Here is a 10,671-nt window from a genome sequence, read left to right as displayed (position 1 = left end):
TCTCCATCACCCGGCACACGACACTGCTGGTGTAACAGCTGTTCCTTGTCCAGTGCTGGACACTGCCAGAACTCCACTGGAGCCCTGGAGCAGTACCTGCAGAGTCAGTGTATTTACAGCTCTCAGGAACTTGCAGCTCCGTCCAAGTGGAAAATTCATGTTATTCTATATTTTACACAGTATCAGCGCTAAAAGGCATTAGTACCTTTTCATCCATTTTACAGCTACATCCAGTATTTACTATTTTCTATATAACCTTTTATTGGTGCTTTTCTTTACATACTTACCCAGTACAAAAATAAAAAATACAGACCAAAATAAGAATACTCCAATAAGGTTTTGTTTTATGAATAAAGAGGGTTGGTCCATGTCTTGTGGGAGGGGATTTAAGAAAGTTACATCATGTGTAGGCTAAGGGAGTGCTTTTGCAAAGGGCAGGATGGGAAATGAAGCGCTGGAGAGAGATAATGGCAAATGAGAAATGGAATTAGCATAGCCCAGGTGATGCAGAGGAGTAACAGGTGATGAATTACCCTGGCAGGAGGAGCAGAGCTTTACAAAGAGGACACTGGCTTTGAAAGCCGTGCAGAAGAAGATTTGGGCTCAGGGATTTGGGCTCCAAAAGTGTGTGTGGAGAGAGTGGAAAGGACAGGCAGGATTTGTGAGCACTGCTCCTAGGAGATCCCTCATTCCAAAGGTTGTTCCAAGCAGATCACAGGTAACACCAGCATATATTCAGCTCTTGTAATAAAATATGTATGTGTGCATGCCACGTGATCAGAAATTCAACTGCATGCAAAAAAATTTGTTGCCTGCTAGATAATCTATAATGTATCAAACTCTAGTGTTACATATGTACACACACACACACATATATATATGTATAAACACACACATATGACTTCTGTTAGCTATGGGAACTAACAGATATGGGACAGTTAAAAGTAGGATCCACACAAGTAGGAATGCAATTAAATCATTTCACAAATAATTTATGCCTATTTAACTGGAAGCTTCAGAAAAGTAAAGTTTTGGGAACTGACTGCTCAATCTGGGCAGGTGCTCTGCTGGTTGGGATCACTCCAGTAGTGGTACTGGTACTTTAACGTACCCTGTCAATGAAGACAGACTGGACATGGCACAGCAGGCTGTGCACCAGAGCGGCAGGAGTAAAGACCCGCCTTGTCCTGCCACCCCTTTTTTGGTAGCAGAAACTCTGAGCAGAGGCATGAGAAACCAGAAGTTTCAACACCTGAAAGAGATGCAGTGAGACCCAGCAGAATTTGGTTGTCCTTCAGTAAGTTACATACCACACCTCTGCCGACCCACCCCCCCCTACCCCCCCAAAATTACCCATGTATACATCTGCAGTGTGATGTCTTCAGTTAAAAATAAACAGTATTGTGGACATAAAATCTGAAAGCATGCCCAGTTAAAATGTGTGATTGGCACTTTATTAATATTTACAGTGATTTTTAATTAACAGCATCTCTTCAGCCACTCATCTATCGAGAAGTCTCCTGTGGAAGAAGCCCAACAAGCAGTGGGGAAGCCACCAGTATTTGAAGAAGATTTAGTCAAAGCAGGAAACAGAGATATTTTGGGGCATTACATTGTATCTCCCTACTGCACCACAGCCCTCACGCACGCATGCTTGGACAAAACTGCGCTGCGGAGCCGTAATTGCATTGTGGCTTTTTGATGTCTACTCAAACAACATTAGCTTTGCTGTCATGTTTTACAATGTAAAAAATTTTGGTGAAAATGTCAGCAGGATGGTATCTTTAATCATATTTATTGATTGACCTCAAAAGGCACAGTGCAATTTAACTGGAGCCCCTCGATGCAGCCAGGGTCAGGTTTAGACAGTACCTGTTCCTAGCACTGCCTGGAGCCCAATTTCATGAGTAGCTTTTATGTCTGGTGTCCTTGAAGCCACTTGACTTCCCTTCTTTCAGCCCTTCCTTATTACGGCAAATGCAATACGCTACATAGCTAGAGATGCTTACTTTTAGGGAATATGAGGGTTTAATAGGTAATCTCTGGAGCAGGAGATGCATCTGCTCATCAGTGCCAGCTGCAGTTCGGTGTTCTCTGACCAGTCCTAGAAATGATGGGACCTCCGCACATCCCGGCGTGGGAAGGCGCAGTCTGATCCCCAAACCCGTTGCAGCTGTGCTGTCCAGCCGTCCCAGAGGGACGACGTTGATTCCGAGTCTTTGCCCGCAGCCGGCGTTTGTCTCCTGTGCACAAAAGCCGGGTCAGCAGCGCTGGTAGCAGCGCAGGTCGGGGCTGAAGTTGCCCACGCCCCGCTTGGCCCCGGTGTCCATCCTCGGGCACCGGCGAGAGGGACCCCGGGGAAGGGCCGGCTGCGGGGGCACTTTCGGGAAGGACCTGTCCCGGGGCGGCCCGGCTGTCACACACAAACGCCTCGGCGGCCCCGCACGGCCCCGGGCAGGGCAGCGATCGGGGCACCCCCTCGGCGGGCAGCCCGGGCCGGCGGGATGGCTGCCCCCGAGGGGCTGGGGGCGAGCGGCAGCGGGGGTGTGAGAAAGGCGGGTTCGGCGGGGGTGGTTCGTGTGTGTCTGTGCCTGCGGGTGAGCTCTGTCACGGGGAGCCCGTGTGCCGGAGGGGCAGAACTCGGCGGGCGCGGAGTGGTGAGCCTGGCGAGGGGCGGCGGGTGCGGGGAGGTGCATGGTGTGAGTGTGCGTGTGAGTGTGTGAGTGTGAGTGTGTAACTCACATGGGCGTGTGCTCGTCCGCGTGTGCTTGAGCGTGTGTGTGTATCTGTATCTGTATGGATGCGCGTGTGTGTGAGCGGTGCCAAGTGTGCGAGCGTGTGGATGTGCGCTTGTGTGTGTGCGAGCGATCTCGGCTGTGAGAGATCTCGTGTGTGTGCGATCGTGTGTGTGTGTGTGTGTGTGTGTGTGTGTGAGCGCGGCCGGGGGGGCGCGGGGGCGGGGGGCCGAGGGGCGGGCCAGCGGCCGCGGCGCTGCTGGCCGCGCTCCAGCCCGGCGCACTAATACAGCCTGACGGCTCCCGCCTGACTGACGCCGGCCGGGGCTGCTGCTGCCGCTGCCGCTGCGCCCTGGCCCCGCCGCCGCCGCCGCCGCCGCGCAGCTGCAGCCCCGCTCCCGCCCGCGGCGCGCCGAGACCCCAGCCCGCGCCCGTGGCAGGTAAGAGCCGGGGTTCCCGGCAGCGTCCCGGCAAGGGCGAGGGGGGAAGCAGAGGGGACGGGGGACAGCGCCGTCGCTCTAAACTTCGCGCCGCGGCTGTCCCACATCCTTCCCGAGCGGTGCCGGGCGGCGGCGGCGGCCGCAGCATCATCCATCCCCTGAGCGCCCGGCGGAGCAGCCGCGGCGGCGCCCCGGGCCGGGGTCCCCCCGGGTGGCAGCCCCGGCCCCGCTGCGCTGGGGCGGTGTGCGGGCGGGGGCTGGGGCCGCAGAGCAGCGAGATGAGACAGACCGACGCCAGGACGGCGAGCGAAAGGAGGAGCGCGGGGAAAAACATTTTTATGGATGGCTAAACGGTGACAAGTCTTCCCGCTGTCAGGATTTCTTTCTTTCTCGCTTAAGTAGGAGAGGGGAGGTTTAAAAGAAAGAAAAAAGGAAAGAAAAGAAAAGAAAAGAAACAACAGAGCCCCACATGACACGTTTGGAAATACTTTTCCTTTCAGAGGTTATTTTCTGTTCAAGAAATCCCGCTCCTGGACACGCTCCCGGGAAAAACGGAGCAGAATTGCTGGGATTCGGGGTTTTTATTCCAGCTACGAACGGTGACTCTGATTGGCTTCTTGTCTTTTGGCTCCGAAGTTAAAACGTTACACGTTTGTTGGTTAGCAAATAACCAACATTTCCAAAAACAATAGCCCTCGATATGGCAAATTAGAAATCACTGCAATTTTATCTCTGTGGCCAGGCAGCTCTAAGTGGGGGGAAATTCGGAGTTCAGCTTATTGGTAACAATTCAGATATTGTTTGGTAACTTTGTGTTTGATTTTATGGGTAAATTTATTTCGTGCTAGCCAGGTCTGCTTTAAAAGAGGCATTAGTGGAATAAAAATAAAAGACACACACATGGACATGAGCAGATGCACAGACATGCACGCCCGCTGTTAATTACTTGCATCTTATAAATTAGTGAAATAAATATTTCAGCCCAGAATGGTCAACTATTTAGTGAAGGAGCTCTCCCTTGGCAGAAGTAGGAGAATGTGTGCACGGCTTGGGAATGAATTCAAGTTTGCAGTGGTTTGGGAAGGGCACTGCAGATAATGCAAGTTTCAGTACTCTTCAGCATCTCCGATGTGTGGAAATGTGCCCCTCTATATGTGCAAGTATTGGTGTGGTAGGACTAATCTTCCCGTCTTCAGGAGCATGAGAAGAAGAAAGTGCTGCAAAATTCTTCTCCTCAGCAACGGTAGGACAAATGTCATCACTCAAACAAACCTCATCTGTTTTAATCCAGCCAGACAACTCCCTTCTTTCAGATTTGATAAGTACCAGTGTCTGGCTGGTTCATCTTTGCTTCCTGTTAGATTTTAAAGCAGACGCTGGGGATGTTTGTGGTTTGCTTTTTGGTTTTTTAAATATTGAGTTAATTTGACTTAGTAACTAAAATAAACATGCCCAAAAAAACATTTTTAGTCAGTTGTATCAGGAAGGATATCTTGTATTTACTGGGTTTAGCAGTAGTTCCCATTTCCCTCTGCCCTTTGTGATGGAATTAGAAACATTTTCTTCTTCACTTTATTAGCTTGCACATAAACTGATAAACAGGAATTCTGCAAAAGTGCCTCGAATAAGGGTCAAGTGTATTTTATAACAAATCCTTATCATATCTAAATTATGTATGCAAACCAAGAGATTTCCTGATGGATGCATCAAATCCGTGTCAGTATTTGTAAACTGATACAAGGTGGAGAGAGCTTTTATTTACCTGCAGCAACTGAAACGAACACGCACAAAGCTGTCAACTGCCGAACTTTGTGAAGAAGTTGAGAATTAGTATTTCACTAAAGAGTCATGCACACACATGCCAAGGATCTGCAGAAGGTGGGGATGTGGTGTAGAGGAACTCTGTAGCACCTCGGGTTTGAAAGCTACTCTCACAAAAATGGGCAGCAGTGTTCCATCTTTGCTTCAGTGGGTACAACATGAGGCCCAGCTCACTGAAAGAGGAGTGTGGAAGTGTCAATACAAAGTATCACGTAACATCTGCACAGTTAATTCTCCTTTCTCTCCTTTTATTCTTTTACAGACTTTCTGCATCTCATGTTTGAATTCTTAGCTATCTGCTGTTATCAGACAGGGAGATAGTGTGTCATGCAATCCTCTCTCCTGAGTGCTAAAGTGCTGTAATTTTGATGGCCAGGCTAATCTGTCGCTATAAAGTTTTATTTTTCCATTGTTAAATTCAAAGGACAATGACTACTAATTACAAGTGACCTTTAACCAAAACACTATCTGGAATTTATCACCAGTGCTGATACTGACTAACAGTAATTCCAGCATCAGCAGTACTGTGCACTCTGTTTCAAAGAAACTTAAAAGAATAAGGGGAGACATATATATATACACATATATATGTATACATATACATGCTCTATAATTTGTCTGCTGCAAAAAATACAGTGATAGTGTAGAGAGATTCCATTTTCTGTGCAATATATACCCTTTACAAATAATAATTACAGGGCTGGGGAAGACAAAAAAAACCCCAAATAATGCATCAGAAATATTTTAACTGAAAACAATACAGCAGAAATATACGTAGTAAAGGTTGTTCTGTCTGACTGCCTGCTTTCCTGGTACAGATGGGTGTAAAGAACCATTAGTGTTACTGGGCATGAGCAGCAAGGGATAGTAATAACAGCAATTTGGGATAATCATTGCAGTCCTATTACTGTCTTTGAGAACAGTTGTGAGAAGCACTAGACTTTGAACACAGTGCAACAAAATTAATTTTTCAAAAATATCCCAAATTATTTCCCTTCTGATAGTTTGCCTGCAGTGTTTGAATGGTTAGTACTGTGGGAATTTTACAGGTGGAAAGGTGACTTACAGAGATTTGGGCCCTGTGTATTTATTATAGCAGCTAAAAATCTGGCTGTGCTTTTGCAGATGAGTGGATTTAATAGATTGCAGGACCAGAGCCCAGACAGAGATCCTGACCAATACATGTTTGCATTTCAATTAAAGCAGGTGAAACATCAGGTGGATTGTTCTACAGGACCATTTGAGATTTCTGCACCTTAGACAGACGTAAGGTTGAGCAGCTCTCTTTGAGGTTCAGTTCCTCTAAACAGGGGCACAGCAAGGACATGGTGGAAGTGGACATGGAGTGAAGGAGACTTCCCAATTTATGCAGCCAGCCCTACTTTAAAAACCAAGAAAAAAACAGAAGAAGAAAGCCTGATAATTGATCTCTGTTTTTCTGAGACATCATTAAGATCGAAGTGTGTTTCTGACTGGGAGAAGCAAAGCCTTATCTTTCACATCTTTCTATCCAGAACTTGTTTCCTTCCCACTCTTTTTTCCTTGTCAGTGGCATCACCATCGTCCCTCTGCCAAGCTTAGCATCATCTTTGCCTCTTCTATTTCCTCACAGGTTGTGATACTTCCAGATATCTCTTGACAGTTTTCTTTGTGTTACTTCTTACATTCCTCCTTCCTTTTATTTGCAGCTGCCAAAGCATTAGTCCACACTGTGGCAACCTTCCAGCTTGATACTGCAACCTCCCGTTTCCCAACAAGACCTCTTCTCCCACCTACGTTCTGCTCCCAGATGCAAAATCCTGCATCTTTTGCTTTTCTTCCTGAAACATTTCCCATTCTGGAGTCTCTCTATATGCCTGGCCTTTGTATAGGTTTTGAAAATATTCCCCACATCCTGAGTTTCCCACAACTGTTGGCCTCAAACTCACTGTCCATTAAAAGAGAAAAATGAGGAGGAAAGAAAATTAGCAGACCCGTGGGTCATTAGAGCTTGTTCTGCTTCAGGCTTCCTTTCACCCTCATTACCTGGCTACAATGGGAGCCAGACTGGCCACTTCTTGATAGCGGTGGTTCTGTGTTTGCTCGGCCTGCTGGTGAGCTGGGTCACGCAGCCGTGCTGGGCAGAGCAGCAGGCAGGAGCAGGCCATGGGGATGCCCTTTCCAGCAGGCCTTGTCTGCCAGCAGCAAAGCTCCACCTAATGAAGAACCCTTTATAGTGGGAATAACCCTGCAGCTGAGGTCAATACATTTCAACAATGCCTAATCTTTTTTTTATGTGTGTTTTCTTGCTTGCCTTCTCTCAACAAAAAAAAAAAAAAAAAAACCCAACAAAAAACAACAACAACAACAAAAACCACACACACGCACAAAAACCAAAACCAAAACCCCAAAAACCCTACTTTTTTTTTTCTTTTAAGCATTTTTTTGCAGCATTACTTATCAGATCGTGCTTTACAAAGCCATTTCTGTCAGGGCACCTGTGGGACAGATGCAGAACTCGAGGCACCCGAGGGAAGGCTGTTTACCCTAAGGCCTTTGGCAGGGAGCGATCCCACACGCTGCCCAGTGGGCACAAAACTGACCCGAGGCACAAGCAGTTCATGTGGCTTTTCAAAACTCTCTTTTGGTTGCTTGCTGGTCTTGCCTATCCAAACCTACTTGTCTCTGTCAAATTACTCCGGCGCAGCTGCCAAGGTGCAGCTTCTCACCCTGCAGCATATGTGAGGTAGCAGATTTATCTCTCTCATCAACAGATCTTGGATTACTTCACACAGGGCATGGCACCTTCACAGAAACATCTAGAGGAGAGAAACCAAAATCCATTCCCATGGGAGGCTGCAGCTCCCATGCCTGTCCCGCTGCATGGTCCTACAGGACCACTCAGGCTGCTTGGTGGTGCCCTCCTTGGGAGCCTTGGGCTGTAGGGGCTGCCTGGGCCAGAGCTGAGTGGCCCAGGCACTCAGGAGCGGAGAGGAAGGGTAGCAACAGCCATGAAGAGATGGAATATTCCTTGGAATCCTGAGATGGATTTGAAGAGGAGTAAAATATTTCTTCTAAGGACTCAGGGCCTGATTTGTGCCTTCTGAGACAGCTGGTAGATAACATGGCGTCTTACATGCTAAAGAGAATCCAGTCTTTGTTTTTTTATTCCCGGGCTCAAATGTAGGCATATGAAACCTGTTTAATCTCCTAAGAAGATGTTCTGGTTTACAGAGAATCTGAGCACCCACATCTTCAGCTGAAGTCACTGGGAATGGCCAGCTACCTCCTTCTTTCCCCCACAGGAGGGAACTAGATAGGCAAGTTCTCGCTCCTTTTGTTCTTAGTCCTGTTGTTGGGAAATAACTTCCACAGACAGTCCAAGCATATCCAGATATTTTTCAAAGGAAATGTCCTGGCCCCTTGACCAAGGCAATCCTTGCCACTGGACCAGATCTTTACATGGATAAAGCACACTAATACTAGTGTTTACCTTTTCTCCACACAGTTATTTGCTGCAGCTCTCCAAGATGCAGGCCATGTGGATGCTCCACCCTTCCTCCCCCCTGCAGGGTTTCACAAGCCACTGAGGGCTCAATTAGCACAGATTACTGCGGATGTTCATGCAGGAGAACCTATATGTCAATCTTATTGCATTAGCAATTTCCCACAGTGATGTACAATGGAGGCCTTTTAGGAAAAACAGATTCGAGTGTGATATGGTTTGAACACAATGAAATGCTAATGCGATTCCGTGGACAACTGCTAGTGTGATGTGTACAGAAAGTGTCTTGTGTGTGAAATCTATCCCCCCTGTGCAGTTAGCCAGGCTGTCTCACCTGCAGAGAAAGAGACGTGGCCAGCAGTACTGTTACTTCCTCCCCAGGCCTGCTGCCAGTCAGAGGGGAAGTGTTTCTAGAAGTTCTTCCTTTTGCGTTTTTTATTGATCTGTATTTCACTTTCCAAGCTGTGAGATGCTAAATCATCTGCAAAAGACGTCTCCTATTTTAACACCAAAACTGAGTAATGCTTCAGACAGACCTCCCTGAGGTGGGATGTGCATACAATGTGAGGAGAACATTTGCTTTGTCCTTTTTCCCTGTGTGCACTGTAAAGGCACAACCAGGTATGCAAAAGCATATTCTCTTCTGACAGTTTAAGACACTAAATTTCCAGAATAGGTTCTTATCACACTATGTGCCACATTATTGGTGAAGTAATTGTTCTTTACAAGTATCCTTATTCACAACATTCTTAACATCTGAATCTAAGCAAATCCTTTTCCTAAAATGAGTATTTGGGAATGACTCCAAGAATGCCAGTGATTGATAACAAGGATTACGGAATCCGATTATTGTGGCTGTAAACTTTAGACTAGCATGGAAGCTGAAGTTCTTTTCAAGTTCCCTTCTTCCTTTGTGAGGTGTTTGTTCTGGAGGCACTTGGCTTCATGCTTTGTATCAGAGACGAATCAGCTTTTGTTTTAAAAGTGGGAATTCTATTTTTTGCGTATTTCTAACCCTTCCATTTTTAGAAACACCAATGGGCTTTGCTGCAGTTTCTGTGGGAATGGTGGGTATGTGAGGAATGCAGGACCGACTGGCTGTAAAATGGGGATAGCCAGAGCCATGAGAAGACATTTTGGCTTCCTAGGGCAGGTTGATGCACCTCCTCATCACCCCAATGCCTCCTGCCTTCTCCCACAGATGCACCCTCAGAGCTCCTCCATGGCATGAGTGCTCCTTAGCCTGTAGCTCTGCTGGAGGAAAGCAGCTGAGAGAGGGGCTCTTCCTTGGAGGTGCCGGACAGAGTGTGAGCAAGGCAGCCTCAGGAAGAGGTAAGGCAGGGACTGGATGGATGGGTCTTCTTCCTGCCTGCAGGGAGCAGGGTGTGAAGCAGAGAAGAGGATGTGTCCCTGTGGGATTGCATCTTAGAAACTTTGGTGTGGCCCAGACAGGGAATACTGTGTGGTTCACTCCTTATAAACATCACAGTCACTGGTTTCCTTTAAAAATTAATACTGAGGAAGGAAGTGCAGTCGGAGAGAGATCATAGTGATAAATTGGTCCAGTTTAATATTTTTACACAGACTTTGGTTGTGGTAATTTTGTGGGGTGCCTTCAGATTTTGTGGGAGATTTTCAAAGGCAAAATTTGGTGGGAACATCAACCCTCTGGTTTGGGTTGCCATCCTCAGCAGCTGGATGCAAGTAGCCCAGGGGTCAAAGCCAGTGTAGCCATGCTAGCCCAGTGCTACACCAGAAGAGAGGGACCCTTTTGCTCAGTTCTAGTAGGGGATGTAGGGTCATTAGGGCTCATCTCAAGGAGTTTTCCAGTCCCTTCTTCCTCCCCAAGGCCAGCATAGTTATTCTTGAAGCAAGCTGTGTAAAATGCACTCGCTGACGGCAGCAACTGTCCCAACATGTATCTATCCTACTCCCTGATTTTTCAAGTGGACATGAAAGATGGATTGCCCCTATCCTGCCTGCAGCAGACTTTGCATATGGGGGTACTGTTACTGTGCCCATGCAACTCTGCTCTCCCCATCTCATGTCACACCAACAAAGCTTTGTTGAAACATCTGCCAATGTGCTCATCCACAGTCCCACAGCAGTCCTACAGCAGGAATTGCTTACTAATCAGGCATCATGGGCATACCAGACATGACCTGGGTACTTAATTTTCTTTTGTGACAGA

General features: G+C 47.2%; 1 protein-coding gene across 3 annotated transcripts in view; it reads left to right on the top strand.

The window, feature by feature from the left end:
* Positions 1 to 2,583: 2,583 nt before the first annotated feature.
* Positions 2,584 to 10,671, top strand: part of SMAD9 (SMAD family member 9) — a 44,440-nt gene continuing 36,352 nt past the window's right edge. Inside the window, exon 1 of one of the 3 annotated variants that reach the window (XM_074535346.1) lies at positions 2,584 to 2,657. The gene's annotated coding sequence lies outside the window, so the exon portion shown is untranslated. Of the gene's footprint in view, positions 2,658 to 2,682; positions 3,176 to 9,666; positions 9,813 to 10,671 lie in introns of those variants that run through there. The other 2 variants (XM_074535345.1, XM_005482454.4) reach the window with 2 other exon arrangements.

This window comes from Zonotrichia albicollis, chromosome 2, assembly GCF_047830755.1.
Source record: "Zonotrichia albicollis isolate bZonAlb1 chromosome 2, bZonAlb1.hap1, whole genome shotgun sequence".
Classification (NCBI taxonomy): domain Eukaryota; kingdom Metazoa; phylum Chordata; class Aves; order Passeriformes; family Passerellidae; genus Zonotrichia; species Zonotrichia albicollis.
This window is presented reverse-complemented; position numbering and strand designations above follow the sequence as displayed.